This window comes from Pelobates fuscus, chromosome 2 (genome assembly GCF_036172605.1).
Source record: "Pelobates fuscus isolate aPelFus1 chromosome 2, aPelFus1.pri, whole genome shotgun sequence".
Lineage (NCBI taxonomy): Eukaryota > Metazoa > Chordata > Amphibia > Anura > Pelobatidae > Pelobates > Pelobates fuscus.
Window position 1 is genome coordinate 16,820,670 of NC_086318.1, and position 27,468 is coordinate 16,848,137.

The 27,468-nt window shown below is 44.2% G+C and overlaps 22 non-coding genes across 22 annotated transcripts; all 22 read left to right on the forward strand.

The window, feature by feature from the left end:
* Nucleotides 1–17: 17 nt before the first annotated feature.
* Nucleotides 18–90, forward strand: TRNAV-AAC (transfer RNA valine (anticodon AAC)). The gene has a single exon. It is a non-coding gene; the product is annotated as a tRNA-Val (tRNA).
* A 1,052-nt stretch (nucleotides 91–1,142) lies between these two features.
* On the forward strand, nucleotides 1,143–1,215 carry TRNAV-CAC (transfer RNA valine (anticodon CAC)). The gene has a single exon. It is a non-coding gene; the product is annotated as a tRNA-Val (tRNA).
* A 299-nt stretch (nucleotides 1,216–1,514) lies between these two features.
* On the forward strand, nucleotides 1,515–1,587 carry TRNAV-AAC (transfer RNA valine (anticodon AAC)). The gene has a single exon. It is a non-coding gene; the product is annotated as a tRNA-Val (tRNA).
* A 1,050-nt stretch (nucleotides 1,588–2,637) lies between these two features.
* TRNAV-CAC (transfer RNA valine (anticodon CAC)) lies at nucleotides 2,638–2,710 on the forward strand. Its single transcript has one exon. It is a non-coding gene; the product is annotated as a tRNA-Val (tRNA).
* Nucleotides 2,711–3,009: 299 nt separating this feature from the next.
* TRNAV-AAC (transfer RNA valine (anticodon AAC)) lies at nucleotides 3,010–3,082 on the forward strand. Its single transcript has one exon. It is a non-coding gene; the product is annotated as a tRNA-Val (tRNA).
* A 1,050-nt stretch (nucleotides 3,083–4,132) lies between these two features.
* Nucleotides 4,133–4,205, forward strand: TRNAV-CAC (transfer RNA valine (anticodon CAC)). Its single transcript has one exon. It is a non-coding gene; the product is annotated as a tRNA-Val (tRNA).
* A 299-nt stretch (nucleotides 4,206–4,504) lies between these two features.
* TRNAV-AAC (transfer RNA valine (anticodon AAC)) lies at nucleotides 4,505–4,577 on the forward strand. Its single transcript has one exon. It is a non-coding gene; the product is annotated as a tRNA-Val (tRNA).
* A 1,052-nt stretch (nucleotides 4,578–5,629) lies between these two features.
* TRNAV-CAC (transfer RNA valine (anticodon CAC)) lies at nucleotides 5,630–5,702 on the forward strand. The gene has a single exon. It is a non-coding gene; the product is annotated as a tRNA-Val (tRNA).
* A 299-nt stretch (nucleotides 5,703–6,001) lies between these two features.
* On the forward strand, nucleotides 6,002–6,074 carry TRNAV-AAC (transfer RNA valine (anticodon AAC)). The gene has a single exon. It is a non-coding gene; the product is annotated as a tRNA-Val (tRNA).
* Nucleotides 6,075–7,124: 1,050 nt separating this feature from the next.
* Nucleotides 7,125–7,197, forward strand: TRNAV-CAC (transfer RNA valine (anticodon CAC)). Its single transcript has one exon. It is a non-coding gene; the product is annotated as a tRNA-Val (tRNA).
* Nucleotides 7,198–8,991: 1,794 nt separating this feature from the next.
* Nucleotides 8,992–9,064, forward strand: TRNAV-AAC (transfer RNA valine (anticodon AAC)). The gene has a single exon. It is a non-coding gene; the product is annotated as a tRNA-Val (tRNA).
* Nucleotides 9,065–9,751: 687 nt separating this feature from the next.
* TRNAV-AAC (transfer RNA valine (anticodon AAC)) lies at nucleotides 9,752–9,824 on the forward strand. The gene has a single exon. It is a non-coding gene; the product is annotated as a tRNA-Val (tRNA).
* Nucleotides 9,825–10,874: 1,050 nt separating this feature from the next.
* TRNAV-CAC (transfer RNA valine (anticodon CAC)) lies at nucleotides 10,875–10,947 on the forward strand. Its single transcript has one exon. It is a non-coding gene; the product is annotated as a tRNA-Val (tRNA).
* Nucleotides 10,948–12,369: 1,422 nt separating this feature from the next.
* TRNAV-CAC (transfer RNA valine (anticodon CAC)) lies at nucleotides 12,370–12,442 on the forward strand. Its single transcript has one exon. It is a non-coding gene; the product is annotated as a tRNA-Val (tRNA).
* Nucleotides 12,443–12,741: 299 nt separating this feature from the next.
* Nucleotides 12,742–12,814, forward strand: TRNAV-AAC (transfer RNA valine (anticodon AAC)). Its single transcript has one exon. It is a non-coding gene; the product is annotated as a tRNA-Val (tRNA).
* A 687-nt stretch (nucleotides 12,815–13,501) lies between these two features.
* Nucleotides 13,502–13,574, forward strand: TRNAV-AAC (transfer RNA valine (anticodon AAC)). Its single transcript has one exon. It is a non-coding gene; the product is annotated as a tRNA-Val (tRNA).
* Nucleotides 13,575–14,624: 1,050 nt separating this feature from the next.
* TRNAV-CAC (transfer RNA valine (anticodon CAC)) lies at nucleotides 14,625–14,697 on the forward strand. Its single transcript has one exon. It is a non-coding gene; the product is annotated as a tRNA-Val (tRNA).
* Nucleotides 14,698–22,206: 7,509 nt separating this feature from the next.
* On the forward strand, nucleotides 22,207–22,279 carry TRNAV-CAC (transfer RNA valine (anticodon CAC)). Its single transcript has one exon. It is a non-coding gene; the product is annotated as a tRNA-Val (tRNA).
* Nucleotides 22,280–22,578: 299 nt separating this feature from the next.
* TRNAV-AAC (transfer RNA valine (anticodon AAC)) lies at nucleotides 22,579–22,651 on the forward strand. Its single transcript has one exon. It is a non-coding gene; the product is annotated as a tRNA-Val (tRNA).
* A 1,051-nt stretch (nucleotides 22,652–23,702) lies between these two features.
* Nucleotides 23,703–23,775, forward strand: TRNAV-CAC (transfer RNA valine (anticodon CAC)). Its single transcript has one exon. It is a non-coding gene; the product is annotated as a tRNA-Val (tRNA).
* A 1,778-nt stretch (nucleotides 23,776–25,553) lies between these two features.
* On the forward strand, nucleotides 25,554–25,626 carry TRNAV-AAC (transfer RNA valine (anticodon AAC)). Its single transcript has one exon. It is a non-coding gene; the product is annotated as a tRNA-Val (tRNA).
* Nucleotides 25,627–27,044: 1,418 nt separating this feature from the next.
* Nucleotides 27,045–27,117, forward strand: TRNAV-AAC (transfer RNA valine (anticodon AAC)). The gene has a single exon. It is a non-coding gene; the product is annotated as a tRNA-Val (tRNA).
* The last annotated feature ends 351 nt before the right edge of the window (nucleotides 27,118–27,468 follow it).

Genomic DNA, 27,468 nt, shown 5'->3' on the forward strand with positions numbered 1-27,468 from the left:
GGATGTGCACAGCTGTAGTTTCTGTAGTGTAGTGGTTATCACGTTCGCCTAACACGCGAAAGGTCCCCGGTTCGAAACCGGGCAGAAACATTGCTTTTGTTCTGTTTTGGATTCCTTTTTGTTAGAATGCGGCTTTTCGAAGTCTCTTTGCAAATTTCAAGTGCATCTGTTCTTTTTGTCATATTCCCTACAATGGGAGAAGGGTTTTGTGCAAAAATCACCGTCGACAAAAGCAAAACTCATGCTCGCTGTATTTTCAGAGATGGATTTTCTACTAAAAATGCAAGAAAAATATTGTTTACTCACATGAGCGATCAGCTTGCTGAATAGAGTTGTGGCGAAACTGACCTCGCCACTGGTTTTTGGAGAGGAATATTTGCCAACCTTTTGCTCTGTGACTATGGCCCCTTTTAATTTGTTTTGGCTGAGAGACCCTATTTGTGGCCATTGGGACTTTAGACAATGGTTCTTCGAACTCCCGAACAGTCGACGTGGCCGCCATTCGACATTGGAACACGCGGTGGCGGCCATCTTGTTCGCATTGACTTAAACCACGAATAGACTTCAAGGGGACTTTGCCGCGAATGCCCTGGAGCTATTTTCGGCATGAAAACCTTGCGGTTCCAGGTCGGTCCTCCAGCGGCAGATAGCCGCCAATCTATGGAACTGTTTTGGGCAGTAAATCCCGGGTTTGCCTGGGCAAAATTATGACTTCTATTTAATTTCTGAACCCCTGATCTGATCTGGGTGATTTTCGGATATGTCGCTCACCCAGATCAGAGCTGTCGGGTGATGTAACATTTATGTGGATATGTTGTGTTTTGGGCCACTTATGGTACTTTAGAAAAATGTGCGTTTTTTATTTTTTTTCTGCCTGGGGATAATTAAGTTAATGCATTAACTGCCTTAATTATATCACAGGCAGAGGGGAGGGATTGTTTACTGTTTGTGTGTAGGTTTGGAAATGATTGACTGGACAGATCAAACTTTTGCCAAGAATACAATTTCACATCAACAGACTGTTTTCTTCTTCTATGTATGTTGAAGGAAATAGGCATTTGAATCTGGGGACTTTTTAAATACGATGTGTATGCAGCAAACACATTCCCCCAATTTTCCTGCGCAAAGTTGGCATTGTGGCAGTTTCTGTAGTGTAGTGGTTATCACGTTCGCCTCACACGCGAAAGGTCCCAGGTTCGAAACCTGGCAGAAACATTATTTAATTTTTGCTAAATCTGCTGACGTTAGAAGTCTTCTGAATTGGAAATGCACCTGCTTGACTATGAATCCAAAAATCACGTATACTCGGCAAGACGTAAGCGATCTGTTAGCTGAATAAAGTGGTTTCCAAAAACCTGAAGCTAATGTTGTCTGAGAAAAAGCTAAATTGCACTCATTAAATCAGCATGCGCCATGTGCAAGTACCGAATGCAAGACAGAATTTTCTGTCTTGCAGTCAGTGCTTGCACATGGCGCATGCTACTCCGGTCTCAACATGGATGTGCACAGCTGTAGTTTCTGTAGTGTAGTGGTTATCACGTTCGCCTAACACGCGAAAGGTCCCCGGTTCGAAGCCGGGCAGAAACATTGCTTTTGTTCTGTTTTGGATTCCTTTTTGTTAGAATGCGGCTTTTCGAAGTCTCTTTGCAAATTTCAAGTGCATCTGTTCTTTTTGTCATATTCCCTACAATGGGAGAAGGGTTTTGTGCAAAAATCACCGTCGACAAAAGCAAAATTCATGCTCGCTGTATTTTCAGAGATGGATTTTCTACTAAAAATGCAAGAAAATCATGTTTACTCACATGAGCGATCAGCTTGCTGAATAGAGTTGTGGCGAAACTGACCTCGCCACTTGTGTTTGGAGAGGAATATTTGCCAACCTTTTGCTCTGTGACTATGGCCCCTTTTAATTTGTTTTGGCTGAGAGACCCTATTTGTGGCCATTGGGACTTTAGACAATGGTTCTTCGAACTCCCGAACAGTCGACGTGGCCGCCATTCGACATTGGAACACGCGGTGGCGGCCATCTTGTTCGCATTGACTTAAACCACGAATAGACTTCAAGGGGACTTTGCCGCAAATGCCCTGGAGCTATTTTCGGCATGAAAACCTCGCGGTTCCAGGTCGGTCCTCCAGCGGCACTTAGCCGCCAATCTATGGAACTGTTTTGGGCATGAAATCCCGGGTTCGCCTGGGCAAAATTATGACTTCTATGAAATTTCTGAACCCCTGATCTGATCTGGGTGATTTTCGGATATGTCGCTCACCCAGATCAGAGCTGTCGGGTGATGTAACATTTATGGGGATATGTTGTGTTTTGGGCCACTTATGGTACTTTAGAAAAATGTGCGTTTTTTATTTTTTTCTGCCTGGGGATAATTAAGTTAATGCATTAACTGCCTTAATTATATCACAGGCAGAGGGGAGGGATTGTTTGCTGTATGTGTGTAGGTTTGGAAATGATTGACTGGACAGATCAAACTTTTGCCAAGAATACAATTTCACATCAACAGACTGTTTTCTTCTTCTATGTATGTTGAAGGAAATAGGCATTTGAATCTGGGGACTTTTTAAATACGATGGGTATGCAGCAAACACATTCCCCCAATTTTCCTGCGCAAAGTCAGCATTGTGGCAGTTTCTGTAGTGTAGTGGTTATCACGTTTGCCTCACACGCGAAAGGTCCCAGGTTCGAAACCTGGCAGAAACATTATTTAATTTTTGCTAAATCTGCTGACGTTAGAAGTCTTCTGAATTGGAAATGCACCTGCTTGACTATGAATCCAAAAATCACGTATACTCGGCAAGACGTAAGCGATCTGTTAGCTGAATAAAGTGGTTTCCAAAAACCTGAAGCTAATGTTGTCTGAGAAAAAGCTAAATTGCACTCATTAAATCAGCATGCGCCATGTGCAAGTACCGAATGCAAGACAGCATTTTCTGTCTTGCAGTCAGTGCTTGCACATGGCGCATGCTACTCCGGTCTCAACATGGATGTGCACAGCTGTAGTTTCTGTAGTGTAGTGGTTATCACGTTCGCCTAACACGCGAAAGGTCCCCGGTTCGAAGCCGGGCAGAAACATTGCTTTTGTTCTGTTTTGGATTCCTTTTTGTTAGAATGCGGCTTTTCGAAGTCTCTTTGCAAATTTCAAGTGCATCTGTTCTTTTTGTCATATTCCCTACAATGGGAGAAGGGTTTTGTGCAAAAATCACCGTCGACAAAAGCAAAATTCATGCTCGCTGTATTTTCAGAGATGGATTTTCTACTAAAAATGCAAGAAAATCATGTTTACTCACATGAGCGATCAGCTTGCTGAATAGAGTTGTGGCGAAACTGACCTCGCCACTTGTGTTTGGAGAGGAATATTTGCCAACCTTTTGCTCTGTGACTATGGCCCCTTTTAATTTGTTTTGGCTGAGAGACCCTATTTGTGGCCATTGGGACTTTAGACAATGGTTCTTCGAACTCCCGAACAGTCGACGTGGCCGCCATTCGACATTGGAACACGCGGTGGCGGCCATCTTGTTCGCATTGACTTAAACCACGAATAGACTTCAAGGGGACTTTGCCGCAAATGCCCTGGAGCTATTTTCGGCATGAAAACCTCGCGGTTCCAGGTCGGTCCTCCAGCGGCACTTAGCCGCCAATCTATGGAACTGTTTTGGGCATGAAATCCCGGGTTCGCCTGGGCAAAATTATGACTTCTATGAAATTTCTGAACCCCTGATCTGATCTGGGTGATTTTCGGATATGTCGCTCACCCAGATCAGAACTGTCGGGTGATGTAACATTTATGTGGATATGTTGTGTTTTGGGCCACTTATGGTACTTTAGAAAAATGTGCGTTTTTTATTTTTTTCTGCCTGGGGATAATTAAGTTAATGCATTAACTGCCTTAATTATATCACAGGCAGAGGGGAGGGATTGTTTACTGTATGTGTGTAGGTTTGGAAATGATTGACTGGACAGATCAAACTTTTGCCAAGAATACAATTTCACATCAACAGACTGTTTTCTTCTTCTATGTATGTTGAAGGAAATAGGCATTTGAATCTGGGGACTTTTTAAATACGATGGGTATGCAGCAAACACATTCCCCCAATCTTCCTGCACAAAGTCAGCATTGTGGCAGTTTCTGTAGTGTAGTGGTTATCACGTTCGCCTCACACGCGAAAGGTCCCAGGTTCGAAACCTGGCAGAAACATTATGTAATTTTTGCTAAATCTGCTGACGTTAGAAGTCTTCTGAATTGGAAATGCACCTGCTTGACTATGAATCCAAAAATCACGTATACTCGGCAAGACGTAAGCGATCTGTTAGCTGAATAAAGTGGTTTCCAAAAACCTGAAGCTAATGTTGTCTGAGAAAAAGCTGAATTGCACTCATTAAATCAGCATGCGCCATGTGCAAGTACCGAATGCAAGACAGCATTTTCTGTCTTGCATTCAGTGCTTGCACATGGCGCATGCTACTCCGGTCTCAACATGGATGTGCACAGCTGTAGTTTCTGTAGTGTAGTGGTTATCACGTTCGCCTAACACGCGAAAGGTCCCCGGTTCGAAACCGGGCAGAAACATTGCTTTTGTTCTGTTTTGGATTCCTTTTTGTTAGAATGCGGCTTTTCGAAGTCTCTTTGCAAATTTCAAGTGCATCTGTTCTTTTTGTCATATTCCCTACAATGGGAGAAGGGTTTTGTGCAAAAATCACCGTCGACAAAAGCAAAACTCATGCTCGTTGTATTTTCAGAGATGGATTTTCTACTAAAAATGCAAGAAAAATATTGTTTACTCACATGAGCGATCAGCTTGCTGAATAGAGTTGTGGCGAAACTGACCTCGCCACTGGTTTTTGGAGAGGAATATTTGCCAACCTTTTGCTCTGTGACTATGGCCCCTTTTAATTTGTTTTGGCTGAGAGACCCTATTTGTGGCCATTGGGACTTTAGACAATGGTTCTTCGAACTCCCGAACAGTCGACGTGGCCGCCATTCGACATTGGAACACGCGGTGGCGGCCATCTTGTTCGCATTGACTTAAACCACGAATAGACTTCAAGGGGACTTTGCCGCGAATGCCCTGGAGCTATTTTCGGCATGAAAACCTCGCGGTTCCAGGTCGGTCCTCCAGCGGCAGATAGCCGCCAATCTATGGAACTGTTTTGGGCATGAAATCCCGGGTTTGCCTGGGCAAAATTATGACTTCTATTTAATTTCTGAACGCCTGATCTGATCTGGGTGATTTTCGGATATGTCGCTCACCCAGATCAGAGCTGTCGGGTGATGTAACATTTATGTGGATATGCTGTGTTTTGGGCCACTTATGGTACTTTAAAAAAATGTGCGTTTTTTATTTTTTTTCTGCCTGGGGATAATTAAGTTAATGCATTAACTGCCTTAATTATATCACAGGCAGAGGGGAGGGATTGTTTACTGTTTGTGTGTAGGTTTGGAAATGATTGACTGGACAGATCAAACTTTTGCCAAGAATACAATTTCACATCAACAGACTGTTTTCTTCTTCTATGTATGTTGAAGGAAATAGGCATTTGAACCTGGGGACTTTTTAAATACGATGTGTATGCAGCAAACACATTCCCCCAATTTTCCTGCGCAAAGTTGGCATTGTGGCAGTTTCTGTAGTGTAGTGGTTATCACGTTCACCTCACACGCGAAAGGTCCCAGGTTCGAAACCTGGCAGAAACATTATTTAATTTTTGCTAAATCTGCTGATGTTAGAAGTCTTCTGAATTGGAAATGCACCTGCTTGACTATGAATCCAAAAATCACGTATACTCGGCAAGACGTAAGCGATCTGTTAGCTGAATAAAGTGGTTTCCAAAAACCTGAAGCTAATGTTGTCTGAGAAAAAGCTAAATTGCACTCATTAAATCAGCATGCGCCATGTGCAAGTACCGAATGCAAGACAGCATTTTCTGTCTTGCAGTCAGTGCTTGCACATGGCGCATGCTACTCCGGTCTCAACATGGATGTGCACAGCTGTAGTTTCTGTAGTGTAGTGGTTATCACGTTCGCCTAACACGCGAAAGGTCCCCGGTTCGAAGCCGGGCAGAAACATTGCGTTTGTTCTGTTTTGGATTCCTTTTTGTTAGAATGCGGCTTTTCGAAGTCTCTTTGCAAATTTCAAGTGCATCTGTTCTTTTTGTCATATTCCCTACAATGGGAGAAGGGTTTTGTGCAAAAATCACCGTCGACAAAAGCAAAATTCATGCTCGCTGTATTTTCAGAGATGGATTTTCTACTAAAAATGCAAGAAAATCATGTTTACTCACATGAGCGATCAGCTTGCTGAATAGAGTTGTGGCGAAACTGACCTCGCCACTGGTTTTTGGAGAGGAATATTTGCCAACCTTTTGCTCTGTGACTATGGCCCCTTTTAATTTGTTTTGGCTGAGAGACCCTATTTGTGGCCATTGTGACTTTAGACAATGGTTCTTCGAACTCCCGAACAGTCGACGTGGCCGCCATTCGACATTGGAACACGCGGTGGCGGCCATCTTGTTCGCATTGACTTAAACCACGAATAGACTTCAAGGGGACTTTGCCGCGAATGCCCTGGAGTTATTTTCGGCATGAAAACCTCGCGGTTCCAGGTCGGTCCTCCAGCGGAACTTAGCCGCCAATCTATGGAACTGTTTTGGGCATGAAATCCCGTGTTCGCCTGGGCAAAATTATGACTTCTATGAAATTTCTGAACCCCTGATCTGATCTGGGTGATTTTCGGATATGTCGCTCACCCAGATTAGAGCTGTCGGGTGATGTAACATTTATGGGGATATGTTGTGTTTTGGGCCACTTATGGTACTTTAGAAAAATGTGCGTTTTTTATATTTTTCTGCCTGGGGATAATTAAGTTAATGCATTAACTGCCTTAATTGTATCACAGGCAGAGGGGAGGGATTGTTTGCTGTATGTGTGTAGGTTTGGAAATGATTGACTGGACAGATCAAACTTTTGCCAAGAATACAATTTCACATCAACAGACTGTTTTCTTCTTCTATGTATGTTGAAGGAAATAGGCATTTGAATCTGGGGACTTTTTAAATACGATGGGTATGCAGCAAACACATTCCCCCAATTTTCCTGCGCAAAGTCAGCATTGTGGCAGTTTCTGTAGTGTAGTGGTTATCACGTTCGCCTCACACGCGAAAGGTCCCAGGTTCGAAACCTGGCAGAAACATTATTTAATTTTTGCTAAATCTGCTGACCTTAGAAGTCTTCTGAATTGGAAATGCACCTGCTTGACTATGAATCCAAAAATCACATATACTCGGCAAGACGTAAGCGATCTGTTAGCTGAATAAAGTGGTTTCCAAAAACCTGAAGCTATTGTTGTCTGAGAAAAAGCTGAATTGCACTCATTAAATCAGCATGCGCCATGTGCAAGTACCGAATGCAAGACAGCATTTTCTGTCTTGCATTCAGTGCTTGCACATGGCGCATGCTACTCCAGTCTCAACAGGGATGTGCACAGCTGTAGTTTCTGTAGTGTAGTGGTTCTCACGTTCGCCTAACACTCAAAAGGTCCCCGGTTCGAAACCGGGCAGAAACATTGCTTTCGTTCCGTTTTGGATTCCTTTTTGTTAGAATGCGGCTTTTCGAAGTCTCTTTGCAAATTTCAAGTGCATCTGTTCCTTTTGTCATATTCCCTACAATGGGAGAATGGTTTTGTGCAAAAATCACCGTCGACAAAAGCAAAACTCATGCTCGCTGTACTTTCAGAGATGGATTTTCTACTAAAAATGCAAGAAAATCATGTTTACTCACATGAGCGATCAGCTTGCTGAATAGAGTTGTGGCGAAAGTGACCTCGCCACTGGTTTTTGGAGAGGAATATTTGCCAACCTTTTGCTCTGTGACTATGGCCCCTTTTAATTTGTTTTGGCTGAGAGACCCTATTTGTGGCCATTGTGACTTTAGACAATGGTTCTTCGAACTCCCGAACAGTCGACGTGGCCGCCATTCGACATTGGAACACGCGGTGGCGGCCATCTTGTTCGCATTGACTTAAACCACGAATAGACTTCAAGGGGACTTTGCCGCGAATGCCCTGGAGTTATTTTCGGCATGAAAACCTCGCGGTTCCCGGTCGGTCCTCCAGCGGAACTTAGCCGCCAATCTATGGAACTGTTTTGGGCATGAAATCCCGGGTTCGCCTGGGCAAAATTATGACTTCTATGAAATTTCTGAACCCCTGATCTGATCTGGGTGATTTTCGGATATGTCGCTCACCCAGATTAGAGCTGTCGGGTGATGTAACATTTATGGGGATATGTTGTGTTTTGGGCCACTTATGGTACTTTAGAAAAATGTGCGTTTTTTATATTTTTCTGCCTGGGGATAATTAAGTTAATGCATTAACTGCCTTAATTGTATCACAGGCAGAGGGGAGGGATTGTTTGCTGTATGTGTGTAGGTTTGGAAATGATTGACTGGACAGATCAAACTTTTGCCAAGAATACAATTTCACATCAACAGACTGTTTTCTTCTTCTATGTATGTTGAAGGAAATAAGCATTTGAATCTGGGGACTTTTTAAATACGATGGGTATGCAGCAAACACATTCCCCCAATTTTCCTGTGCAAAGTCGGCATTATGGCAGTTTCTGTAGTGTAGTGGTTATCACGTTCACCTCACACGCGAAAGGTCCCAGGTTTGAAACCTGGCAGAAACATTATTTAATTTTTGCTAAATCTGCTGAAGTTAGAAGTCTTCTGAATTGGAAATGCACCTGCTTGAGTAAGAATCCAAAAATCACGTATACTCGGCAAGACGTAAGCGATCTGTTAGCTGAATAAAGTGGTTTCCAAAAACCTGAAGCTAATGTTGTCTGAGAAAAAGCTGAATTGCACTCATTAAATCAGCATGCGCCATGTGCAAGTACCGAATGCAAGACAGCATTTTCTGTCTTGCATTCAGTGCTTGCACATGGCGCATGCCACTCCGGTCTCAACAGGGATGTGCACAGCTGTAGTTTCTGTAGTGTAGTGGTTATCACGTTCGCCTAACACGCGAAAGGTCCCCGGTTCGAAACCGGGCAGAAACATTGCTTTCGTTCCGTTTTGGATTCCTTTTTGTTAGAATGCGGCTTTTCAAAGTCTCTTTGCAAATTTCAAGTGCATCTGTTCTTTTTGTCATATTCCCTACAATGGGAGAAGGGTTTTGTGCAAAAATCACTGTCGACAAAAGCAAAACTCATGCTCGCTGTACTTTCAGAGATGGATTTTCTACTAAAAATGCAAGAAAATCATGTTTACTCACATGAGCAATCAGCTTGCTGAATAGAGTTGTGGCGAAAGTACGATGGGTATGCAGCAAACACATTCCCCCAATTTCCCTGCGCAAAGTCGGCATTGTGGCAGTTTCTGTAGTGTAGTGGTTATCACGTTCGCCTCACACGCGAAAGATCCAAGGTTCGAAACCAGGCAGAAACATTACTTAATTTTTGCTAAATCTGCTGACGTTAGAAGTCTTCTGAATTGGAAATGCACCTGCTTGACTATGAATCCAAAAATCATGTATACTCGGCAAGACGTAAGCGATCTGTTAGCTGAATAAAGTGGTTTCCAAAAACCTGAAGCTAATGTTGTCTGAGAAAAAGCTGAATTGCACTCATTAAATCAGCATGCGCCATGTGCAAGTACCGAATGCAAGACAGCATTTTCTGTCTTGCATTCAGTGCTTGCACATGGCACATGCTACTCCGGTCTCAACATGGATTTGCACAGCTGTAGTTTCTGTAGTGTAGTGGTTATCACGTTCGCCTAACACGCGAAAGGTCCCCGGTTTGAAACCGGGCAGAAACATTGCTTTTGTTCTGTTTTGGATTGTTTTTTGTTAGAATGCGGCTTTTCGAAGTCTCTTTGCAAATTTCAAGTGCATCTGTTCTTTTTGTCATATTCCCTACAATGGGAGAAGGGTTTTGTGCAAAAATCACCGTCGACAAAAGCAAAACTCATGCTCGCTGTACTTTCAGAGATGGATTTTCTACTAAAAATGCAAGAAAATCATGTTTACTCACATGAGCGATCAGCTTGCTGAATAGAGTTGTGGCGAAAGTGACCACGCCACTTGTTTTTGGAGAGGAATATTTGCCAACCTTTTGCTCTGTGACTATGGCCCCTTTTAATTTGTTTTGGCTGAGAGACCCTATTTGTGGCCATTGGGACTTTAGACAATGGTTCTTCGAACTCCCGAACAGTCGACGTGGCCGCCATTCGACATTGGAACACGCGGTGGCGGCCATCTTGTTCGCATTGACTTAAACCACGAATAAATTTCAAGGGGACTTTGCCGCGAATGCCCTGGAGCTATTTTCGGCATGAAAACCTCGCGGTTCCAGGTCGATCCTCCAGCGGCACTTAGCCGCCAATCTATGGAACTGTTTTGGGCATGAAATCCCGAGTTCGCCTGGGCAAAATTATGACTTCTATGAAATTTCTGAACCCCTGATCTGATCTGGGTGATTTTCGGATATGTCGCTCACCCAGATCAGAGCTGTCGGGTGATGTAACATTTATGGGTAATATGTTGTGTTTTGGGCCACTTATGGTACTTTAGAAAAATGTGCTTTTTTTTTTTTTTCTGCCTGGGGATAATTAAGTTAATGCATTAACTGCCTTAATTATATCACAGGCAGAGGGGAGGGATTGTTTACTGTATGTGTGTAGGTTTGGAAATGATTGACTGGACAGATCAAACTTTTGCCAAGAATACAATTTCACATCAACAGACTGTTTTCTTCTTCTATGTATGTTGAAGGAAATAGGCATTTGAATCTGGGGACTTTTTAAATACGATGGGTATGCAGCAAACACATTCCCCCAATTTTCCTGCGCAAAGTCAGCATTGTGGCAGTTTCTGTAGTGTAGTGGTTATCACGTTCGCCTCACACGCGAAACGTCCCAGGTTCGAAACCTGGCAGAAACATTATTTAATTTTTGCTAAATCTGCCGACCTTAGAAGTCTTCTGAATTGGAAATGCACCTGCTTGACTATGAATCCAAAAATCACATATACTCGGCAAGACGTAAGCGATCTGTTAGCTGAATAAAGTGGTTTCCAAAAACCTGAAGCTAATGTTGTCTGAGAAAAAGCTGAATTGCACTCATTAAATCAGCATGCGCCATGTGCAAGTACCGAATGCAAGACAGCATTTTCTGTCTTGCATTCAGTGCTTGCACATGGCGCATGTTACTCCGGTCTCAACAGGGATGTGCACAGCTGTAGTTTCTGTAGTGTAGTGGTTCTCACGTTCGCCTAACACTCAAAAGGTCCCCGGTTCGAAACCGGGCAGAAACATTGCTTTCGTTCCGTTTTGGATTCCTTTTTGTTAGAATGCGGCTTTTCGAAGTCTCTTTGCAAATTTCAAGTGCATCTGTTCCTTTTGTCATATTCCCTACAATGGGAGAAGGGTTTTGTGCAAAAATCACCGTCGACAAAAGCAAAACTCATGCTCGCTGTACTTTCAGAGATGGATTTTCTACTAAAAATGCAAGAAAATCATGTTTACTCACCTGAGCGATCAGCTTGCTGAATAGAGTTGTGGCGAAAGTGACCTCGCCACTGGTTTTTGGAGAGGAATATTTGCCAACCTTTTGCTCTGTGACTATGGCCCCTTTTAATTTGTTTTGGCTGAGAGACCCTATTTGTGGCCATTGGGACTTTAGACAATGGTTCTTCGAACTCCCGAACAGTCGACGTGGCCGCCATTCGACATTGGAACACGCGGTGGCGGCCATCTTGTTCGCATTGACTTAAACCACGAATAGACTTCAAGGGGACTTTGCCGCGAATGCCCTGGAGTTATTTTCGGCATGAAAACCTCGCGGTTCCAGGTTGGTCCTCCAGCGGAACTTAGCCGCCAATCTATGGAACTGTTTTGGGCATGAAATCCCGGGTTCGCCTGGGCAAAATTATGACTTCTATGAAATTTCTGAACCCCTGATCTGATCTGGGTGATTTTCGGATATGTCGCTCACCCAGATTAGAGCTGTCGGGTGATGTAACATTTATGGGGATATGTTGTGTTTTGGGCCACTTATGGTACTTTAGAAAAATGTGCGTTTTTTATATTTTTCTGCCTGGGGATAATTAAGTTAATGCATTAACTGCCTTAATTGTATCACAGGCAGAGGGGAGGGATTGTTTGCTGTATGTGTGTAGGTTTGGAAATGATTGACTGGACAGATCAAACTTTTGCCAAGAATACAATTTCACATCAACAGACTGTTTTCTTCTTCTATGTATGTTGAAGGAAATAAGCATTTGAATCTGGGGACTTTTTAAATACGATGGGTATGCAGCAAACACATTCCCCCAATTTTCCTGTGCAAAGTCGGCATTATGGCAGTTTCTGTAGTGTAGTGGTTATCACGTTCACCTCACACGCGAAAGGTCCCAGGTTCGAAACCTGGCAGAAACATTATTTAATTTTTGCTAAATCTGCTGAAGTTAGAAGTCTTCTGAATTGGAAATGCACCTGCTTGACTATGAATCCAAAAATCACGTATACTCGGCAAGACGTAAGCGATCTGTTAGCTGAATAAAGTGGTTTCCAAAAACCTGAAGCTAATGTTGTCTGAGAAAAAGCTGAATTGCACTCATTAAATCAGCATGCGCCATGTGCAAGTACCGAATGCAAGACAGCATTTTCTGTCTTGCATTCAGTGCTTGCACATGGCGCATGCCACTCCGGTCTCAACAGGGATGTGCACAGCTGTAGTTTCTGTAGTGTAGTGGTTATCACGTTCGCCTAACACGCGAAAGGTCCCCGGTTCGAAACCGGGCAGAAACATTGCTTTCGTTCCGTTTTGGATTCCTTTTTGTTAGAATGCGGCTTTTCAAAGTCTCTTTGCAAATTTCAAGTGCATCTGTTCTTTTTGTCATATTCCCTACAATGGGAGAAGGGTTTTGTGCAAAAATCACTGTCGACAAAAGCAAAACTCATGCTCGCTGTACTTTCAGAGATGGATTTTCTACTAAAAATGCAAGAAAATCATGTTTACTCACATGAGCGATCAGCTTGCTGAATAGAGTTGTGGCGAAAGTACGATTGGTATGCAGCAAACACATTCCCCCAATTTCCCTGCGCAAAGTCGGCATTGTGGCAGTTTCTGTAGTGTAGTGGTTATCACGTTCGCCTCACACGCGAAAGATCCAAGGTTCGAAACCAGGCAGAAACATTACTTAATTTTTGCTAAATCTGCTGACGTTAGAAGTCTTCTGAATTGGAAATGCACCTGCTTGACTATGAATCCAAAAATCACGTATACTCGGCAAGACGTAAGCGATCTGTTAGCTGAATAAAGTGGTTTCCAAAAACCTGAAGCTAATGTTGTCTGAGAAAAAGCTGAATTGCACTCATTAAATCAGCATGTGCCATGTGCAAGTACCGAATGCAAGACAGCATTTTCTGTCTTGCATTCAGTGCTTGCACATGGCACATGCTACTCCGGTCTCAACATGGATTTGCACAGCTGTAGTTTCTGTAGTGTAGTGGTTATCACGTTCGCCTAACACGCGAAAGGTCCCCGGTTCGAAACCGGGCAGAAACATTGCTTTTGTTCTGTTTTGGATTCCTTTTTGTTAGAATGCGGCTTTTCGAAGTCTCTTTGCAAATTTCAAGTGCATCTGTTCTTTTTGTCATATTCCCTACAATGGGAGAAGGGTTTTGTGCAAAAATCACCGTCGACAAAAGCAAAACTCATGCTCGCTGTACTTTCAGAGATGGATTTTCTACTAAAAATGCAAGAAAATCATGTTTACTCACATGAGCGATCAGCTTGCTGAATAGAGTTGTGGCGAAAGTGACCACGCCACTTGTTAATGGAGAGGAATATTTGCCAACCTTTTGCTCTGTGACTATGGCCCCTTTTAATTTGTTTTGGCTGAGAGACCCTATTTGTGGCCATTGGGACTTTAGACAATGGTTCTTCGAACTCCCGAACAGTCGACGTGGCCGCCATTCGACATTGGAACACGCGGTGGCGGCCATCTTGTTCGCATTGACTTAAACCACGAATAAATTTCAAGGGGACTTTGCCGCGAATGCCCTGGAGCTATTTTCGGCATGAAAACCTCGCGGTTCCAGGTCGATCCTCCAGCGGCACTTAGCCGCCAATCTATGGAACTGTTTTGGGCATGAAATCCCGAGTTCGCCTGGGCAAAATTATGACTTCTATGAAATTTCTGAACCCCTGATCTGATCTGGGTGATTTTCGGATATGTCGCTCACCCAGATCAGAGCTGTCGGGTGATGTAACATTTATGGGGATATGTTGTGTTTTGGGCCACTTATGGTACTTTAGAAAAATGTGCGTTTTTTATATTTTTCTGCCTGGGGATAATTAAGTTAATGCATTAACTGCCTTAATTGTATCACAGGCAGAGGGGAGGGATTGTTTGCTGTATGTGTGTAGGTTTGGAAATGATTGACTGGACAGATCACACTTTTGCCAAGAATACAATTTCACATCAGCAGACTGTTTTCTTCTTCTATGTATGTTGAAGGAAATAGGCATTTGAATCTGGGGACTTTTTAAATACGATGGGTATGCAGCAAACACATTCCCCCAATTTTCCTGCGCAAAGTCAGCATTGTGGCAGTTTCTGTAGTGTAGTGGTTATCACGTTCGCCTCACACGCGAAACGTCCCAGGTTCGAAACCTGGCAGAAACATTATTTAATTTTTGCTAAATCTGCCGACCTTAGAAGTCTTCTGAATTGGAAATGCACCTGCTTGACTATGAATCCAAAAATCACATATACTCGGCAAGACGTAAGCGATCTGTTAGCTGAATAAAGTGGTTTCCAAAAACCTGAAGCTAATGTTGTCTGAGAAAAAGCTGAATTGCACTCATTAAATCAGCATGCGCCATGTGCAAGTACCGAATGCAAGACAGCATTTTCTGTCTTGCATTCAGTGCTTGCACATGGCGCATGCTACTCCGTTCTCAACAGGGATGTGCACAGCTGTAGTTTCTGTAGTGTAGTGGTTCTCACGTTCGCCTAACACTCAAAAGGTCCCCGGTTCGAAACCGGGCAGAAACATTGCTTTCGTTACGTTTTGGATTCCTTTTTGTTAGAATGCGGCTTTTCGAAGTCTCTTTGCAAATTTCAAGTGCATCTGTTCCTTTTGTCATATTCCCTACAATGGGAGAAGGGTTTTGTGCAAAAATCACCGTCGACAAAAGCAAAACTCATGCTCGCTGTACTTTCAGAGATGGATTTTCTACTAAAAATGCAAGAAAATTGTAGATTATGCTAGCTTTAGTGTACTGATAATCTTAATTTTATTAATGACAGGAGGCGAGTATTTGCTTAAGACTTTCTTTACTTAAGCTTCACAGCAGCACTTTTTTACTTAGTAACAAGGTAACCAATCAGAAAAAAGATAACATGGCATAAAAGTCCCTCCCTGTGACGTCACTTCCTCTTTCTGGCTGAGAACAAAAGGAACGGGAAACTGTAAGGGAACCGATAAGAAATCCGGAATGCCAGACGAGAAAGTTGATGCTTGAGAGGGAACAGGAACGAAAACATGACTTCTAGGAGAGCTGAGATGATGCTTGAGATGAAACAGCAACTAAACTTGTCCTCTTGAGGGGCTTTAGGCTGAAACGAAAAGAGCAGAGTCGAAACCAAGGATTAATCCGAGAATTGGACTTCTAAAATTATGGTGTCCAGTAATTAGAAAAAATCATATATAATAGACCACCTCCCCTAAAGTGTTAATTTATACAGCCATGGAGAGAAATTCTTAGCCCCTCCTGGTAGAATATACATAGCGTGTTACTCTAATCTGAGATAAACTTACCTAAAGAGGCGACCCAAGGGGGGGAAGAAAACGAAGGTGAATGGGTGGGAAATACTCGCCTCCTGTCATTAATAAAATTAAGATTATCAGTACACTAAAGCTAGCATAATCTACAATTTTATAACATGACAGGAGGCTTCGTATTTGCTGTTTTAACGCTCCCCCAGGATGGCTATGGAAGCGTGCACAGCTGGACGAAAGTAGAAGTTGCGGAACGTCTGTTCCCTGGACCAGTCTGCTGAGTGAAGGATGTCCCGAAGAGAGGCTCCAGCGTTGAATGCTCCTGATGCCGCCGCACCCCTGATGGAGTGGGCTCCGAAGGAGGTTTCAATCCCGGCCAGGGAGAGCAACCACCTAAGCCATCTGGCAAGGGTTGTGGTTGATACAGGATGATGGGGTCGGACGTATGAGATCAATAGTTGTTTGGAGGAGGATGAACGTAGAGAGGAGGTGACTGATAAATAACGAGAGAGAAGCGAGACCACACACAATTTTGGATGGTTAGGGAAATAAGGGTAAAATACTGAAGAGGAGTTTGATTTGGTCCGTCTGGACACGGAAAAGGTGACACCTTCTGGTGAGAAGTTGATAGCGTTATGGTCAAATGCTCGAACGTCTGATACTCTTCGGAAGGAGATTAGGCAAAGCAACAGAGTGAATTTTGCTGAGAGTTGACGTAGGGTTAGATCTTCGTTGTTCGGCCAAGCTTCAAGGAAGCGAATCATGACATTAACGTCCCATAGATGGGAGTATTTCGGAGTTGGGGGGGCGAGCTAGTTTAATGCCCCGCAATAGTCTACAAACCAATGGGTCCTGGCCAACTGGAGCTCCATCTAAAGGTACGTGGGCCGCTGAGATTGCTGACCGGGCAACGTTGATGGAACGGTATGAGCGGCCTAAGTCGAACAGATGTGAGAGGAAATTCAAAATGAACTGTCTAGGGGCTGTAAGGGGATCGGTATTCCGTTCCAGGCACCAATTGCACCAAGCACCCCAGGAGGAAAGGTAGCATCTTCTGGTTCCAGGCGCCCAAGAATCCCAGAGGAGTTCCTTAGCTCTCTGCGATAATTCTCCGAAATTCCAGGATCCCCTGAAAGAGTCCAAGCCACTAGTTGGAGGTGGCCCTGGATTATCATCGGATGAGGGTTCCCTTGAGGGTCCTCTAGCAGGTTGAGCCATGGAGGTAGAAGGAGGGGATGTTGGCAGGATAGGTCCAGGAGGTCTGGGAACCAAGCTTGGCCCTGCCAGAGCGGGGTGAGTAGTACCAGCGTGACTTGTTGTCTGCGAATTTGGAGAAGGACTCTCGGGATCATTGTGAAAGGAGGGAAGCGTAGGCTCCCGTAGTCGGCCACTTTTGAAGGAAGGCATCTACCGCCGAGCATTCTGGGTCTGGTAGCCAGCTGAAGAAATGTGGGACTTGAAAATTCGTTCGGGAGGCGAAAAGGTCCAGAGTAAACGGTCCTCTGAGCTTGGAGATGCGGAAGAAAACTGATTTGTGCAGGCGCCAGTCGCTGACGTCCCTCCAATGTCGGGAGAACCAATCCGCCGTAATGTTCGTCTCTCCCGGGACATATTCTGCTCGAATTGTTATGTTGCGTTGGAAACAAAAATTGTAGATGTCCTTTGTCACTTCGGATAGGGTACGTGATCTGGCCCCTCCTAGTTTGTTGATGTATTGGACAGCTGAGATATTGTCCATTCGAAGGAGGATGCAGCAGTCTGAGAGGTGGTTGGCCAGACTGTGGATTGCGAACGAGCCTGCGATTAACTCCAGACAATTGATGTGGAGAGAGTGTTCCGCCGCGGTCCATGGTCCCCCGGTGGAAGTTGCATGACAAGTTGCGCCCCAGCCTTGGAGGCTCGCGTCTGATTCCACCACAAAGCCTGGAGTGGGGCCGAAAATCGCTTTGCCATTCCAGGCAGACATGTGGCGGAGCCACCAGTTGAGTTCCTCCCTCACCTCGGTAGTGATCGGGACCCTCTGGTCGTATGATGGATGGGTCTGGAGGAACTGAGCCTTCAGGCGTTGCATGGCCCGATAGTGGAGGGGACCTGGGTAGATCGCCTGAATGGAAGCCGAAAGTAGGCCTACAATCCGAGCTAAACCTCGGAGAGGTATATCCGCTTGTCGAAGCGTCTTGCGTAGTTCCTTCCTGATCGCAGTTAGTTTGGCTTGAGGTAGGCGGAGAACACAGGTAGAGGAGTCGATCTCGAAGCCGAGAAATTGAATGATTTGGGATGGAGTCAGTGAGGATTTCGCCTCGTTGATAACGAATCCCAAAGATTCGATCAATGAAGATGCGTAGTTCGTTTGTGACTGTATGCTGGATGCGTCGTCGCAGAGTAGTAAGAGGTCGTCGAGGTAGATTAGGCAGCGAATGCCTCTTGCTCGAAGATGTGCGGTGACTGGTTTGAGTAGTTTGGTGAAGCACCATGGAGCGGAACTCAGGCCGAATGGAAGGCAGGTGAATTGGAAGACCCGGTGGTGCCAAAGAAAGCGGAGAAAACGTCGGCTGGATGTATGTACCGGTACGGAGAGGTAAGCATCCTTGAGGTCGAGTCTGGTGAACCAATCGCCTGGTCGGAGGATGTCTCTGAGGAGATGAATCCCTTCCATTTTGAAGTGCCTGTATATCACGAAGGCATTCAACTGGCGAAGGTTGATTACTGGGCGAAATTCCCCTGATTTCTTCTTGACTAGGAAGATGGAACTTAGAAAGCCTTTGTCGTTTGGAGCTGGTTGAATAGCTCCTTTTGTCAGTAAGGAACGTAGTTCCGAATCGAGGAGTGTGGTTTGAGCTCTTGACATTATCGGGTAATGGGGAAAACCTGTTTGAGTAGGGAGAGAATAAAATTCTATCAAATAACCCCGAACTGTGTTCAGAACCCAGGTATCTGAAGACAGCGTCTTCCACATATCTATACAATGTAATAACCTGCCCGCATGATAAACCGTAGTAAGGTGAAAGGTAGGAAATCTCACCTGTAGGGTATCTGTTGCGTCCACGGGTTCTGCTTCCTCTTCCCCTGTCTGCTCTTTGGGTGTAGAAACCCCTTGACTGGTAGTTGGGGAAGAAGGATGAGGTGGGGGGTCGCTGGCGTTGGCCTGTGGCCCAGAAGCGGCTGACTGTACGACCCCTTGAACGGCCAGCCCTTCCAAAAACCCGTGAGGGTTGTTGGTGGAATACTCTTTTCATGGATGATTGTGCTTTGTTCAAAGTAGTGTATAAGTTTACATGCTTGTGTAACTCTTTGATATAGGGTTCTCCAAATAATAGACCCTTAGCCTTGGGGCCCAATTCTTTGGTACCCAGATCGGTTAGTTTGGCATCCATACGCAGCAGCACTGCTTTTCTACGCTCCGTACATAGGGAAGTATTTGCATTGCCCAGCAGGCAAATGGAGCGTAGTGCCCATTCTCTTATAACCGATGGGTCTAAGGGGCCCTCGTTAGTGAGGGCTTCATCAGCCAATAGTAGAATTCTTGCCAAGGGCCCCAGGACATCCAACATCTTGTCCTGGGTGAGGCGTAGGCTGCGTTCGATGCCCTTTTTTGGGTCACGGCCAGTTCTGGCTAGGTATGTGTAGAGCATTGGATCGAACTCCGGGGTCATGGCAACCTTGTCCGGCAAAGTCGGCCTAGGGCATTCAGCTCTTAGGCGTTTCGGACCTCCCGGTCTAGTGGTCTCCTGATCCAGAAATGGATATATTGGGAGAGATGAATTGGGAGTGACCATTCAGAAGACCGAGGATATCTGATATGCCGTGGGTCAAATAGGGGTTGACCCAGTGTATCCATAAAGGTTTCGGCGTCTTCCGAAGGGTTCTGTTCAGGTACAGAATCCTCTGTTGTGAGATCTCTATTAAAATCTTGAGAGAATGGTGCCCCTTGAAAAGAAGCCCCAGGCCAGTCTTCTTCATCTTCAGAAGAGTGGTCGGCTTGCCATTCATCTAGGATGGCCAAGGGGTGTAAATCAAACGAGTCGTCCTCTTCCTCTGACAGAGTAGGTTGCACGGGATGTTTCGTTTTGGTGTCAGTCTGTTTCGGGCGTTTTGCCGGTTCTTTCCCCTTGCGTTTGGGTGGTTCTGGCCCATCCCCTTTCCAATATCTTTTATTGGGTTTGGAAGGGTTCCTTCTTGTGGAATCTGAATCATCCGCCTCTTCCTCAGAAGGCGGGGGCTCAGAAGTTTTAGAATCTTTAGGCTCAATGGGCAGCACCCGAGCCAGGGCCTTTTCCAGTGAAGCGGCAACAGCCGCATTTATAACAGCTTGTAAGTTTTGGTCTTGGATTGAAGCCTCCATAGCAATAGTGATGATACCTATGGGGCAGAATAGGCCAGCATTAGAATGTATTGAGGCCGTCCGAAATAACACAAAACTTTATTAAAATGTTTTAGAACAGTGCAAGCTGTAGCTGGGGGTCACCCAGTCTTAATAACCTCCGGGAGTAATATTTCAAACCCGTATAGAGGTATAGTGGCACAGACAAAGCGGGCCAATCATGGGCTGTATATCATAACAGCAATCATAAATATATTTAGGCATTTACCCTCAAAATAACTCAGTATTAATGTAATGAAACTCAGGCTGAATGGTAATGGGGTAATCCCAACAACGGTATTGAGTTGTTTAATATGAATTCGAAATATAAATATTTGGTTCCAAGTAGTACTTCCCATTCACCACCAGGGGTAGTAGTATAAGCCAGTAACTCATCAAATTGAAATTACAGAGTGAGATATTTCCAAGGGGAGTGAAATCAAACCTACTCAGAGGTAATATTATTATTATTATCTGAAAAATAGCAGTGTAAAAAATATATATATTTCTTTGTTAGAAATTAATATACTGCCGAAGTGCAGTTAAAATGGCCGCCGTGCGGCTGTTTGGGCTCCGATCACGGCTCCAAGAAAATGGCCGCCGCGATCGTGCTCATGCGCACAAGGAAGAGAAGCGGCCGTTTGGATCTCGCAGAGGTGCGCGAGATCCAAGATGGCCGCCGTGCGCGCTCGGGGCCGCTGGAGGCGTTCTCCACGGCCCAGAAAGCCCGGGAAAACGGGGCAAAATATGCCGACCGCAACCCGGACCGTTAAAATGGTAAATTTTAAAAATTATTAACAGATACACAACAGAAATGGAACTGTAGAATGAGGAAAGAAAAATAAGGTGGTAATAAGAACTAAGTTAAAAGAAACTTAGGGAAAAATAAGATAGGGTAGGAAACAACACCTAGGAATAAGAAACCATATTTAAAGTGAAATTATGACAGAAACAGATAGGTAAAAAATAAGGAATAAAGAATAAACCACAGAATCCACAGAAAAGTAGGAGACAGTGGCACTCTGACCTGTACTGGTGTGAAGCAGCAAAGAAAGAGGAAGTGACGTCACAGGGAGGGACTTTTATACCATGTTATCTTTTTTCTGATTGGTTACCTTGTTACTAAGTAAAAAAGTGCTGCTGTGAAGCTTAAGTAAAGAAAGTCTTAAGCAAATACGAAGCCTCCTGTCATGTTATAAAATTATGTTTACTCACATGAGCGATCAGCTTGCTGAATAGAGTTGTGGCGAAAGTGACCTCGCCACTGGTTTTTGGAGAGGAATATTTGCCAACCTTTTTCTCTGTGACTATGGCCCCTTTTAATTTGTTTTGGCTGAGAGACCCTATTTGTGGCCATTGGGACTTTAGACAATGGTTCTTCGAACTCCCGAACAGTCGACGTGGCCGCCATTCGACATTGGAACACGCGGTGGCGGCCATCTTGTTCGCATTGACTTAAACCACGAATAGACTTCAAGGGGACTTTTCCGCGAATGCCCTGGAGTTATTTTCGGCATGAAAACCTCGCGGTTCCAGGTCGGTCCTCCAGCGGAACTTAGCCGCCAATCTATGGAACTGTTTTGGGCATGAAATCCCGGGTTCGCCTGGGCAAAATTATGACTTCTATGAAATTTCTGAACCCCTGATCTGATCTGGGTGATTTTCGGATATGTCGCTCACCCAGATTAGAGCTGTCGGGTGATGTAACATTTATGGGGATATGTTGTGTTTTGGGCCACTTATGGTACTTTAGAAAAATGTGCGTTTTTTATATTTTTCTGCCTGGGGATAATTAAGTTAATGCATTAACTGCCTTAATTGTATCACAGGCAGAGGGGAGGGATTGTTTGCTGTATGTGTGTAGGTTTGGAAATGATTGACTGGACAGATCAAACTTTTGCCAAGAATACAATTTCACATCAACAGACTGTTTTCTTCTTCTATGTATGTTGAAGGAAATAAGCATTTGAATCTGGGGACTTTTTAAATACGATGGGTATGCAGCAAACACATTCCCCCAATTTTCCTGTGCAAAGTCGGCATTATGGCAGTTTCTGTAGTGTAGTGGTTATCACGTTCACCTCACACGCGAGAGGTCCCAGGTTCGAAACCTGGCAGAAACATTATTTAATTTTTGCTAAATCTGCTGAAGTTAGAAGTCTTCTGAATTGGAAATGCACCTGCTTGACTATGAATCCAAAAATCACGTATACTCGGCAAGACGTAAGCGATCTGTTAGCTGAATAAAGTGGTTTCCAAAAATCTGAAGCTAATGTTGTCTGAGAAAAAGCTGAATTGCACTCATTAAATCAGCATGCGCCATGTGCAAGTACCGAATGCAAGACAGCATTTTCTGTCTTGCATTCAGTGCTTGCACATGGCGCATGCTACTCCGGTCTCAACAAAGATCTGCACAGCTGTAGTTTCTGTAGTGTAGTGGTTATCACGTTCGCCTAACACGCGAAAGGTCCCCGGTTCGAAACCGGGCAGAAACATTGCTTTTGTTCCGTTTTGGATTCCTTTTTGTTAGAATGCGGCTTTTCGAAGTCTCTTTGCAAATTTCAAGTGCATCTGTTCTTTTTGTCATATTCCCTACAATGGGAGAAGGGTTTTGTGCAAAAATCACCGTCGACAAAAGCAAAACTCATGCTCGCTGTACTTTCAGAGATGGATTTTCTACTAAAAATGCAAGAAAATCATGTTTACTCACATGAGCGATCAGCTTGCTGAATAGAGTTGTGGCGAAAGTGACCTCGCCACTGGTTTTTGGAGAGGAATATTTGCAAACCTTTTGCTCTGTGACTATGGCCCCTTTTAATTTGTTTTGGCTGAGAGACCCTATTTGTGGCCATTGGGACTTTAGACAATGGTTCTTCGAACTCCCGAACAGTCGACGTGGCCGCCATTCGACATTGGAACACGCGGTGGCGGACATCTTGTTCGCATTGACTTAAACCACGAATAGACTTCAAGGGGACTTTGCCGCGAATGCCCTGGAGCTATTTTCGGCATGAAAACCTCGCGGTTCCAGGTCGGTCCTCCAGCGGCACTTAGCCGCCAATCTATGGAACTGTTTTGGGCATGAAATCCCGGGTTCGCCTGGGCAAAATTATGACTTCTATGAAATTTCTGAACCCCTGATCTGATCTGGGTGATTTTCGGATATGTCGCTCACCCAGATCAGAGCTGTCGGGTGATGTAACATTTATGGGGACATGTTGTGTTTTGGGCCACTTATGGTACTTTAGAAAAATGCGCGTTTTTTATTTTTTTTCTGCCTGGGGATAATTAAGTTAATGCATTAACTGCCTTAATTATATCACAGGCAGAGGGGAGGGATTGTTTGCTGTATGTGTGTAGGTTTGGAAATGATTGACTGGACAGATCAAACTTTTGCCAAGAATACAATTTCACATCAACAGATTGTTTTCTTCATCTATGTATGTTGAAGGAAATAGGCATTTGAATCTGGGGACTTTTTAAATACGATGGATATGCAGCAAACACATTCCCCCAATTTTCCTGCACAAGGTTGGCATTGTGGCAGTTTCTGTAGTGTAGTGGTTATCACGTTCGCCTCACACGCGAAAGGTCCCAGGTTCGAAACCTGGCAGAAACATTATTTAATATTTGCTAAATCGGCCGACGTTAGAAGTCTTCTGAATTGGAAATGCACCTGCTTGACTATGAATCCAAAAATCACGTATACTCGGCAAGACGTAAGCGATCTGTTAGCTGAATAAAGTGGTTTCCAAAAACCTGAAGCTAATGTTGTCTGAGAAAAAGCTGAATTGCACTCATTAAATCAGCATTCGCCATGTGCAAGTACCGAATGCAAGACAGCATTTTCTGTCTTGCATTCAGTGCTTGCACATGGCGCATGCTACTCTGGTCTCAACAGGGATGTGCACAGCTGTAGTTTCTGAAGTGTAGTGGTTATCACGTTCGCCTAACACGCGAAAGGTCCCCGGGCAGAAACATTGCTTTTGTTCTGTTTTGGATTCCTTTTTGTTAGAATGCGGCTTTTCGAAGTCTCTTTGCAAATTTCAAGTGCATCTGTTCTTTTTGTCATATTCCCTACAATGGGAGAAGGGTTTTGTGCAAAAATCACCGTCGACAAAAGCAAAACTCATGCTCGCTGTACTTTCAGAGATGGATTTTCTACTAAAAATGCAAGAAAATCATGTTTACTCACATGAGCGATCAGCTTGCTGAATAGAGTTGTGGCGAAAGTGACCTCGCCACTGGTTTTTGGAGAGGAATATTTGCCAACCTTTTGCTCTGTGACTATGGCCCCTTTTAATTTGTTTTGGCTGAGAGACCCTATTTGTGGTCATTGGGACTTTAGACAATGGTTCTTCGAACTCCCGAACAGTCGACGTGGCCGCCATTCGACATTGGAACACGCGGTGGCGGCAATCTTGTTCGCATTGACTTAAACCACGAATAGACTTCAAGAAGACTTTGCCGCGAATGCCCTGGAGCTATTTTCGGCATGAAAACCTCGTGGTTCCCGGTCGGTCCTCCAGCGGCACTTAGCCGCCAATCTATGGAACTGTTTTGGGCATGAAATCCCGGGTTCGCCTGGGCAAAATTATGACTTCTATGAAATTTCTGAACCCCTGATCTGATCTGGGTGATTTTCGGATATGTCGCTCACCCAGATCAGAACTGTTGGGTGATGTAACATTTATGTGGATATGTTGTGTTTTGGGCCACTTATGGTACTTTAGAAAAATGTGCGTTTTTTTATTTTTTTCTGCCTGGGGATAATTAAGTTAATGCATTAACTGCCTTAATTATATCACAGGCAGAGGGGAGGGATTGTTTGCTGTATGTGTGTAGGTTTGGAAATGATTGACTGGACAGATCAAACTTTTGCCAAGAATACAATTTCACATCAACAGACTGTTTTCTTCTTCTATGTATGTTGAAGGAAATAGGCATTTGAATCTGGGGACTTTTTAAATACGATGGGTATGCAGCAAACACATTCCCCCAATCTTCCTGCGCAAAGTCAGCATTGTGGCAGTTTCTGTAGTGTAGTGGTTATCACGATCGCCTCACACGCGAAAGGTCCCAGGTTCGAAACCTGGCAGACACATTATTTAATTTTTGCTAAATCTGCCGACGTTAGAAGTCTTCTGAATTGGAAATGCACTGCTTGACTATGAATCCAAAAATCACGTATACTCGGCAAGACGTAAGCGATCTGTTAGCTGAATAAAATGGTTTCCAAAAACCTGAAGCTAATGTTGTCTGAGAAAAAGCTGAATTGCACTCATTAAATCAGCATGCGCCATGTGCAAGTACGCAAGACAGCATTTTCTGTCTTGCATTCAGTGCTTGCACATGGCGCATGCTGCGCCGGTCTCAACAGGGATGTGCACAGCTGTAGTTTCTGTAGTGTAGTGGTTATCACGTTCGCCTAACACGCGAAAGGTCCCTGGTTCGAAACCGGGCAGAAACATTGCTTTTGTTCCGTTTTGGATTCCTTTTTGTTAGAATGCGGCTTTTCGAAGTCTCTTTGCAAATTTCAAGTGCATCTGTTCTTTTTGTCATATTCCCTACAATGGGAGAAGGGTTTTGTGCAAAAATCACCGTCGACAAAAGCAAAACTCATGCTCGCTGTACTTTCAGAGATGGATTTTCTACTAAAAATGCAAGAAAATCATGTTAACTCACATGAGCGATCAGCTTGCTGAATAGAGTTGGGGCGAAAGTGACCTCGCCTCTGGTTTTTGGAGAGGAATATTTGCCAACCTTTTGCTCTGTGACTATGGCCCCTTTTAATTTGTTTTGGCTGAGAGACCCTATTTGTGGCCATTGGGACTTTAGACAATGGTTCTTCGAACTCCCGAACAGTCGACGTGGCCGCCATTCGACATTGGAACACGCGGTGGCGGCCATCTTGTTCGCATTGACTTAAACCACGAATAGACTTCAAGGGGACTTTGCCGCGAATGCCCTGGAGCTATTTTCGGCATGAAAACCTTGTTTCTCCCGGTCGGTCCTCAAGCGGCACTTAGCCGCCAATCTATGGAACTGTTTTGGGCATGAAATCCCGGGTTCGCCTGGGCAAAATTATGACTTCTATGAAATTTCTGAACCCCTGATCTGATTTGGGTGATTTTCGGATATGCCGCTCAACCAGATCAGAGCTGTCGGGTGATGTAACATTTATGGGGATATGTTGTGTTTTGGGCCACTTATGGTACTTTAGAAAAATGTGCGGTTTCTATTTTTTTCTGCCTGGGGATAATTAAGTTAATGCATTAACTGCCTTAATTATATCACAGGCAGAGGGGAGGGATTGTTTACTGTATGTGTGTAGGTTTGGAAATGATTGACTGGACAGATCAAACTTTTGCCAAGAATACAATTTCACATCAACAGACTGTTTTCCTCTTCTATGTATGTTGAAGGAAATAGGCATTTGAATCTGGGGACTTTTTAAATACGATGGGTATGCAGCACATTCCCCCAATTTTCCTGCGCAAAGTCGGCATTGTGGCAGTTTCTGTAGTGTAGTGGTTGTCACGTTCGCCTCACACGCGAAAGGTCCCAGGTTTGAAACCTGGCAGAAACATTATTTAATTATTGCTAAATCTGCTGACGTTAGAAGTCTTCTGAATTGGAAATGCACCTGCTTGACTATGAATCCAAAAATCACGTATACTCGGCAAGACGTAAGCGATCTGTTAGCTGAATAAAGTGGTTTCCAAAAACCTGAAGCTAATGTTGTCTGAGAAAAAGCTGAATTGCACTCATTAAATCAGCATGCGCCATGTGCAAGTACCGAATGCAAGACAGCATTTTCTGTCTTGCATTCAGTGCTTGCACATGGCGCATGCTACTCCGGTCTCAACAGGGATGTGTACAGCTGTAGTTTCTGTAGTGTAGTGGTTATCACGTTCGCCTAACACGCGAAAGGTCCCCGGTTCGAAACCGGGCAGAAACATTGCTTTCGTTCCGTTTTGGATTCCTTTTTGTTAGAATGCGGCTTTTCAAAGTCTCTTTGCAAATTTCAAGTGCATCTGTTTTTTTTGTCATATTCCCTACAATGGGAGAAGGGTTTTGTGCAAAAATCACCGTCGACAAAAGCAAAACTCATGCTCGCTGTACTTTCAGAGATGGATTTTCTACTAAAAATGCAAGAAAATCATGTTTACTCACATGAGCGATCAGCTTGCTGAAGAGAGATGTGGCGAAAGTGACCTCGCCACTGCTTTTTTGAGAGGAATATTTGCCAACCTTTTGCTCTGTGACTATGGCCCCTTTTAATTTGTTTTGGCTGAGAGACCCTATTTGT